The sequence below is a fragment of the Lactuca virosa genome, chromosome 7 (genome assembly GCF_052849685.1).
Source record: "Lactuca virosa cultivar CGN04683 chromosome 7, Lactuca_virosa_CGN04683_v6, whole genome shotgun sequence".
Lineage (NCBI taxonomy): Eukaryota > Viridiplantae > Streptophyta > Magnoliopsida > Asterales > Asteraceae > Lactuca > Lactuca virosa.
The window spans coordinates 118,354,815-118,364,419 of record NC_136432.1 but is presented as its reverse complement, the minus strand read 5'-3'; the positions used below and the strand labels follow the sequence as shown (position 1 = coordinate 118,364,419).

The window sequence follows — 9,605 nt, the reverse complement described above, 5'->3', positions numbered from 1 at the left end:
TTACCATTGGACTTGTCTCCTTGGAAGTAGCCTCGTCTTCATCACTCGACAATTCATCGTTTTCCTCACTCATCAAAGTTGTTGGTTTTGTGTAGGTAATGACTTCAACGAAGAACGGGACGGATGCTCTCGGTTTGGTGCGTTTTACTTGATGAATTGTCTTGATTTCTTCATCCATTAGCTTCTCCAATTCTTCAAGATCATTATCTTCATCCATATTGAACACCTCATCTTTTACATCTTCTCCTTGAAAACCATATTGTATTCCAAATGTCTCCTCATCATCACCAACCCTCAATGTAAGCTTCGATTCACAAACATAACCTAAAGCTATAGCAGTATTAAGTAGAGGGCGGCCAAGAATAATTGGGACATTCACATCCTCCTTCATATCCATAATCACAAAGTCAACTGGGAAAACAAATTTCCAAATTGTAACAATGATGTCTTCTACAATTCCCCTCGGGTGAGTCACCGAACGATTGGCCATGTGGATGGTCATCTTTGTACCTTTCATTTTCTGAATATTCAGCTTTTGATAAAATAAATATGGCATCAAATTTATACTAGCCCCAGAATCGGCTAAAGCATAAGTCTTCAAGTTGTTACCAAACTCACATGGAAGAGTGAGGGGTCCACGATCTACCATCTTCTTAGGTATGTCTCCCAATACCACTCTTGAACTTTGCTCACTAAGAATTACTTTAGAGTTCTTCTTTAATTGTTGACGAGTGTCCATAAGATCTTGTAGGAACTTCGCGTATTCTGGAATTTTTGAAAGTGAATCGATAAAAGGGGTATTAATAGGAATACCCTTTATTTGTTGAATAAATTCCAGATGTTCCCTTTCCAGTGGACTGAGATGTGCTCGAGACGGAAACGACAAAGGCGGTCGGTAAGCCGGAACAGAATCTGAATTTTTCTGTTCAGACCGAGCCCACGTCGTGAGCATGGCGGGCTCACGACGTGAGTCTGGTGTTTCAGCAGCAATTTCGTTTTCAAGCTTCGACTTCTTTGGCTTTGGTCCGGATGGCTTTGGTTCCACTTCTAGTGCTTCTAGGAACTTAGAGATGGCCTCTTCTTCAGTATCAATCATCATTACATGGGATTGAGCATTCTTTTCAGGAAATCGTGAGGATAATTTGTTGCTCACCAAAGTAGTTAATTGACTAACTTGGACTTCTAAATTATGGATCGATGCTTGATGATTTCTTAAAGAGGCTTTCTGGTCAATCATCATTGTGTGCTGTTCTTTCATCATTTTCATATGTTCCTTTAGCACTGCATCAGTGTCATCATGCCTTTTCTCGGAAGATTCCATAAATTTGGTCAAAATGTTTTCCATGTCTACTTTCTTTTCAGCTGGTGGTTGCTCTTTTTGGTAGATGCCTCGGCCTGTCTGCTTATATTTTTCTTCCTTTTGCCTCTTGTATTCATCATATGGCAGCCACTCTTTCTTTGGTTTTCTCCAGTCCTCATCATACTTATCCCCACTCGAGTAGCAAACTTGAGCCTTTTTGTACCCGTTATCGTCTAAGCTGCAATCCTTGGTCAAGTGTGGACCATTACACCGTTCACATCCAATTCTTATTGCATGAATTGATTGGTCCATTTGGGTCAATCTCCAGTCCATATTATTCAACATCGCCATCATAGCAGCCATTTCTTCAGATTGTGCACCCCCACTGCCTTTGGTTCCATCTTGTCTTGGGTTGTGGTACTCACGAGAGTGTTTTCAGAATTCTTCAATTAGCACCTTGATCTGATTAGGATTCTTCTTCATGAGAGGGCCTTGCGAATCAAGGAGTTGTCTAGTCATGACATTGACCCCATCATAGAAAATAGACATCTCTTGCTGAATATTAAGGTCATGTTGAGGACAATTCCTTAACAATCCTTTGTAACGCTCCCATGCCTCGTATAGTGACTCCCCCGGCTGTTGCTCAAAGTTGATTATTGCCTTCTTGAGTTTTGCTGTAGCACCTGGTTCTTGGTACGTATTCTTTTAATTTAATCTTTTAATAATTTGCATTTTTGGCCTTGGACTCGGCGAGTCGAAGGACTAACTCGCAGAGTAGAAGCGAGAAGGATCGCGGGTCTTAAGTGATGGACTCGTCGAGTCGGTTCCCGGACTCGGCGAGTAGACCCTGTTTGGACAAAAACCCTAATACAGGGGTGTGCACCCTATTTAAACACCTTAACTCGGCCTCCTTCATCCCATTTACTCCCAGAAGGCCCCCATAGCAAACCCTAGCCGTTATTGAAGAGTTTTAAGGCATTGGGAGTGATCTTGTTGATTTTGTGGTCCAAGGAAGAAGGAAAAGCTTGAAGGATCCAGAGGAGGCTAGAGGGATTCAGTTGTGAGCATCATTTGCAGTCTTCAGAAGGTATAAAGTCTATACCTTGCTCTTTCATTTGTTAGATCCCTCTTTGGGAAGATTTTGGGCTTTTATGAGCCATTTTGGTAGCCAACCATGTTTGCAAACGTGGTTGGGGGTTTGAGCTTCTGAATCACATCATTTAAAGAGTCCCTAAGCAGATGTGAGTGGCTTTTGCACCCATAAAAGGTCCCATGCACCCTAGGAGCTTGTTTTATGTCCTTTTGAACTCAAAGTCCCATGCAAGCACGTAAAGGTTGTAACTTTACGTGCTAGATCGATTGTAGAAGCATAGATCTATCTTTTGATCAAGGGTTGTACATCAGAAATCGAAGATTTAGTGAAAGGTGGTGACCAACTCGGCGAGTCCATTCATGGGACTCGGCGAGTGCATGGTCCTGTCCATATCAGTTGAGGGTCATAAGGACCAGTTGAGTGTAGAAAGATTTCAGGAAGGTCACAGGGGGTGACCTAACGTTCTGGACTAAGCCATTGTGCTGGAAATTCATGGGACTCGGCGAGTGCATGAACATACTCGGCGAGTCCAAGGCAATCTCCTTAGAACTCGGCGAGTTGAGGACATAAGTTGTTCATCAGATGAAGGTGAACTCGACGAGTTGTTCATCAACTCGGCGAGTCGGATGAGTTTTCATGTGGAGTTCGAATGGGAGAGGAACTCGTCGAGTTGACGGCTCAACTCGACGAGTAGGTGCACGGATGAGGACGAGTAGAGAGTGGGGGACTCGGCGAGTTGACGGCCCAACTCGGCGAGTCGGGTCAACTGGAAGTTGACTTTGACTTTGACTTTGAATTTGACTTGACTTGGTTGGGGGTAAAATGGTCATTTTACCCTAAGTATAGAGATCAGTTTCTAACTAAGTATCGTGGGGTTGTAGCCGGAGGATTTCCGGAGCAGCAGCGGACGGAGGTTTCCCGCACAGATTATCAGCGACTACTTGTACGAGGTGAGTTACCTTCCAGTAGGGGTGGGTCTACGGCCACAATACCGGCCCACCAATGAGGAGTATTTAGAAGATGATTGTCTTTGTGATAATTATCTTGGTCTGGTTATGTGTTTGGTTATGAGTTATATATGTATGATATGTTACGTGCATGATAGGGATAGTTTCCCTGATAGTGGTCCTTAGGACCGAAGGGTAGGTCAGTTCCCGGATATGCCTGACTGTATGCTTATGTCTTGTATTATATACTAGTGGTAGGGGGTGGAATAGTCCCCAGTTACCGGTTGAAATATACCGATGAATGGTTACCGGTTGAAAGATACCGATGAATGGTTACCGGTTGAAAGATATCGATGATATTGTATGGTATGTGGTATGATGGGGGAATTCACTAAGCTTTGTGCTTACGGTTTTCAGTTTTTGGTTTCAGGTACCTCTTCGTCTAAGGGGAAGGAGTCGGCGGCGTATCATGGCATCACACACACATACGATTTTCCGCACGGTGTTTTCTGGGATTGTACTCTGATATGATAGTTGTTTATGTTGTGGGTTTCAAACATGATACTTGGTTTTGAGATGACATGTGTATACAATATTTTCTAATGAATGTTTTATGAATTAATTAATCAAAAATGAAATTTTTGGGCTTGAATTTTGGGATGTTACAAGTTGGTATCAGAGCCCTGGTTTGAGGGATTCGGACACACCCTCGGTGGTGTCTGGACTCAAACTGAGGGGCTAAAAGATTTTTACAATAAAATGGTTTTCTAAAAATCTAAACGGAAGGATTTTAAGAAAGACAAGGTGTGTGATGCATGCAACGGTCGGGCTCAAGTAAGTTTTCCCCAAGATACCCATACTTGTTATGTTATGCTATATGATTCTGATAACTGCATGCTAGAATAGGCTAAGGATCTAGGAAGATGCCTTGTGTGCCTGATATATGGTTCTGATAATTGCATGTTAGTTAGGGCTAAGGATCTAGGAGGATGCCTTGTATGCCTGTGATATGAGCTGTATGCTAGGACTGTCTTAGTCAGCAGTAGGATGGCCTGTATAGGTTATGCCTGGTTTGGTTACTCGATGCACGAATGCTGCTTGCTTTGTGCTACGGGGGTCCTAGCCATTTCCAACTAACTAAGGAGCGGATATGTAACAGTATCTGCAAGTTAGTTAGGGGGAGGTAGTAGGGACTCCTAATGCAGCTGATGGCGGAGGGTAGGTCGGAGAGTGCCCTAGGGAAGCCTAGGATGAGGGCAGTAGAAAGGGTATCGGTAAAGGGACTGGGTGAAGTCGAAGCAATCCTTGAGGAAAGTACAGGTAGATGTGGAAGGTAGTATGGGCCCGTACTACTGAAAGCAGAGGACCCGTACTCGAATCAAGGAGGGCCTAGATGGAACCAGGGACCTTGGAGAGGGTGTAAGATCTCTCGAGTATATGTATGATCCTAACATTTATGCATGTATTTTCAGCATGGTGACCACACGACATGGAGCAGGAGGTTCCGGATCAGGATCAGGATCGGGATCAGGCTCGGGTGCAGGATCCGAGCAGGTTGATGACGGGTTGCGCGAGTTCATCGCGTCTGAGATCACGAGAGGCATCCTTGAGTCGACCCCTATCATCTTCGGGTCGATCAAGGAGGGGATTGTTGAGCTGATGGAGGATCGCCTCCGAGCATTCAGGAGTGATATGGCGTCTAGCCAGGTGGGTACGCGCACACTGTCCTTCAAGGACTTTCGTGGGAGTGGTGCGTCGGATTTCCATGGGGTGAAAGACCCCATTGCTGCCCTGAGATGGATCGCAGACATTGAGTCTGCGCAGCTGACGAGCTTCTGCCCGGAGGGGTCGAAGGTGAGGTATGCAGCAGGTTGCTTGCGAGACAGGGCCCGAGATTGGTGGGAGTCTGTTAGTGACTCCTTGGGAGCCTCGGCGGTTGAGGCTATGACCTGGTCGGACTTTGTGACCAGATTCAGGGCGGAGTTTGCGCCAGCTGTGGAGCTTCAGTGGCTGGCCAGGGAGTTCTTGGATATGAGGCAGACTACGGAGACTGTGGCGGAGATCACCGCCAAGTTCCGGGAGAGGGCATTGCTAGTGCCCCAGTATGCGGGAGACGAGGATATGAGGAGGAACCGCTACCACGACATGCTACGAGATGACATTCAGGAGCATGTTAGTTTTTCGGCTTGCCCTACCTTGGATTCCATGGTTGCCAGGGCTAGGGAGAGGGAGATTGATCTGGAGCACATCCAGAAGAGGAAGGCGGTGGATGGGCTGACGACTGGGGCTTCGGGGAAGAAGCCCAAGGGATCTGATGGTAGGCCGAAAGGCCAGGCAGGACGAGACCGCTGTGGGAAATGCGGTCGGTCACACGAGGGAGCTTGTCGTACTGGGCCGGGTTCGGGCTGCTATAAGTGCGGCAAGGTGGGGCATTTTGGCAGGGATTGTACTACCCCCGCCCCTGCGGTCCAGATGACAGACCTGATTTGCTTCCACTACAATCAGAGGGGCCATAAAAGGGCCAACTGCCCGAGATTGACAGCAACGCCAGCAGCGGCGCCGGTCTCAGGGACGGCGCGAGTTACAGATGGCCGGAAGGTCAAGGCAGAGGCTCCAGTGGTGCGGAGCCGAGCATTTCAGCTGACAGCCGAGGAGGCACGCGTTGCACCTGATGTGGTGACGGGTATGATTCTTTCCCTCTGATTTATTTTTATGATGTTTGTGTTATTGATATGCGCTCTGTTTAGGATCGTTCCATGTGAACGGTATCCCAGTTCAGGTGTTGTTTGATTCGGGCGCTACCCGATCGTTTGTTTCTCTTGCACTCAGCAAGAGATTTCCCGAGTCTTCAGGCATGTTGGATTACCCTCTAGAGGTAGAGATTGCAGACGACCGTTCGGTGCGAGCATCGGCGGTATTCCGAGATTGTGTGCTGAGGTTATTCGAGGAGCGCTACCTGGTGTATTTAGTTCCCATACCTTTGCGGGGGAACAAGGTCATTATTGGCATGGATTGGTTGAGCCCCAATGGGGCAATGATCGACTGCGCGCAAGTGGGGGAGAGGTGGTGATTCAGGGCGAGAGGCCACAGCGAGGACCAGCTTTATGTTCAGCAGCGAGAGCTAGGCGTTACCTTCAGCAGGGTTGTGCAAGTTATGTCGCCTATGTTATGGATACCCGGGAGGCGGGTAGGACTACAGTGGACAATGTGCCCGTGGTACGAGAGTTTGCGGACGTATTCCCCGAGGAGTTGCCTGGGATACCTCCAGAGCGACAGGTGGAGTTCAGGATCGACCTAGTCCCTGGTGCGGCTCCGATAGCCAAGGCACCGTATCGGTTGGCTCCTCCTGAGATGCAGGAGTTGTCTACACAGCTTCAGGAGCTGTTAGACAAGGGTTTCATTCGACCGAGCAGTTCACCCTGGGGAGCCCCGATTCTGTTTGTGAAGAAGAAGGACGGGTCGCATCGGATGTGTATAGATTATCGGGAGCTGAATAAGGTAACGGTGAAGAACCGCTACCCACTCCCGAGGATTGATGACCTCTTTGACCAGCTACAGGGAGCATCTTGGTTCTCCAAGATTGATTTGCGTTCGGGGTATCATTAGATGAGGGTCAGAGAGGAGGATGTGCAGAAGACTGCGTTCCGGACGCGTTATGGCCATTATGAGTTTGTGGTGATGCCATTCGGGCTCACTAATGCTCCTGCCGCGTTCATGGACCTCATGAACCGCGTGTGTAGACCGATGTTAGACCGGTCGGTGATAGTATTTATTGATGATATCTTGGTTTACTCCAAGACGCGAGAGCAGCATGAGGAGCATTTGCGGGAGGTTCTGGAGACATTGATGAGGGAGAACTTGTATGCTAAGTTCTCCAAGTATGAGTTCTGGTTGCACGAGGTGCAGTTTCTTGGGCACCTTGTCAACCAGAACGGGATTTCGGTAGATCCGGCCAAAGTGGAGGCCGTGATGAGTTGGGAGGTTCCGAGGTCTCCATCTGAGATTCGGAGCTTTCTAGGATTGGCAGGCTACTATCGGAGATTCATTCAGGACTTCTCCAAGATCGCAGTTCCGCTCACCCGACTGACTAAGAAGTCGGTGGTGTATCGCTAGGGGCCTGAGCAGCAGGCCGCATTCGAGACGCTGAGACAGAGATTGTGCGAGGCGCCAATCTTAGCCCTGCCAGAGGGCATGGAGGACTTGGTTGTGTACTGCGATGCATCCATCGCAGGTTTGGGCGCGATATTGATGCAGAGAGGGCATGTCATCGCCTACGCGTCGAGGCAGCTGAAGCCTCACGAGGAGAACTACCCGACGCATGATTTGGAGTTGGGGGTTGTTGTGTTCGCCCTCAAGATTTGACGTCATTACTGATGAGTTTTAGCCATAAGAACTTTCCTATGTGTACATACAAACCCTAATTGCTTGGATCTAGGTTTCTCTATGTGAACATGCATTGTATCCAAGACTTACAATTCTAGATCTAATGAAAACAATTGAATCTAATCATATGAAATCAGATCTGGAAGAATACCTTGAATTACTTGCTTGATACTTCTTCTTCTTGGAGCTTAGAGTCACAATTGTCACTCCTCTAATGGCTTACAAACACCAACTAGCAAGAGAATGATCTTGAGAGAGAGAGGAGGGTGAGAAATCGGCTCTAGGGTTCCTTCCCTTGCATGAGTGCCGATTTCCCTCACCCAAGGGATCTATTTATACTATGAGCTATTAGGGTTTCACCCTTAACCCTAATTGAATAACTTAGGCCCTAAGAAATCCAAGATCCTCCTAGATATTAAGCTTGGACGATTTTATGGTCTCCTAACCCTAAAATCCGTCCACCCTTATATCCATAAGGATACATAGCCCAAAACACAACTATCACACATTTGACAGTTTATGCCCCTTTATTCAATTAACCTCTTTAAGTCACCAAATTAATTCTCAATTAATATATGACTTATATTAATCAAATAACATTATTATTTCTTTAATATATTATTCTTATAATATATTAACAATAATATCTCTTCTCTCTTAACAAATCATCATGTCAAGTTGCTATGGTGAAGGCAACCCAAAAGGACCATGCACAACCGGGTTAAATACTTACCAAATATAGTTACAGCCTTAGACATTAATCCAACAGTCTCCCACTTGGATAAGTCTAGTAACTATATATGCAAACACAATCTGATTAGCAATCGTAGCTCTCAAAGACGCTGTCAAACTCTGATCTTATCAGTATCCTGTCCTTTAGATAAGGGATCATATATTCCTCCATTCTAGATATCGTATAGACGTGAGACATGGATTGAAATCATTCTCTCAGTCTATGTTTTGTTTCTCGATTTCCGATTTACGACGACTGACTAATTGAACAAATCAAATTAGCCCTAGCCCGGCCGAGCATTTATGTTTGTCATCACTAAATCATCGAGGGCCCCATAGATATCGCTTTTATCCCACTTTGGGTAAAAGGAACGGATAAACTTCAACTCAATGCTCGCTTGCACTCACTCACCAAATCACACACAACAATACGTTTTATAACACCAAGTTACTGGTGCGTTTACATATTATCAATGTGCAACCGACTCGCAAGATACAACTCACACATCTCCGTTTCAAGAATATAAGATATTATCGTTTCACCAATCGCTCGTGATAAAATCCATGAAGCGATCCAAGTGAGCGTGGGTTTAATCCAATGCTCAAATCATATTCTTAAGCACTCATGAACGTTGCAGCAAACCTTTGCCATGTCTAATACACTTTAGACAATCTACAAACCAATTCATGACAGTCTTCATTCATACCTACTTCCAACGTATGATCGACTGCGGACCGTTCGAATAATTCGATTATTCTTAATAAACTCAATTATTCTGGAAGTCAAAACATGCAAAGAGAAACACAATGATAATACTTAATCTTATATGACCCCAAACTTGTGAGTATAAATAAAACTCCTTTATTTAATCACCATATTGATTACTCATTATCCATTGTTTAACGTTTCAGATAATCAACTTTATAACTCGAATCATAACCACAACTGTCCCATGTTCCAAGCATGCACACTTTGGTTTCCTATGGTCCATACTTTGTGAAATAGATCAATTAAAAACTTTTCAAATGAAACTCATTTCACAATCCCCAATCCTTATAATTAGTATAAGAATACCAAATTCTTGCCACCTTTTAGAATATGTCAAATTCTAATATTTTATGCAATGATCCTCTTGTGATGTCACGGCAC

The 9,605-nt window shown here is 45.5% G+C and overlaps 1 non-coding gene across 1 annotated transcript; it reads left to right on the top strand.

Moving 5' to 3' along the window:
- The first annotated feature begins 1,865 nt into the window (after window positions 1-1,865).
- Window positions 1,866-1,972, top strand: LOC145127994 (small nucleolar RNA R71). Its single transcript, XR_013716597.1, has one exon. It is a non-coding gene; the product is annotated as a small nucleolar RNA R71 (small nucleolar RNA).
- The last annotated feature ends 7,633 nt before the right edge of the window (window positions 1,973-9,605 follow it).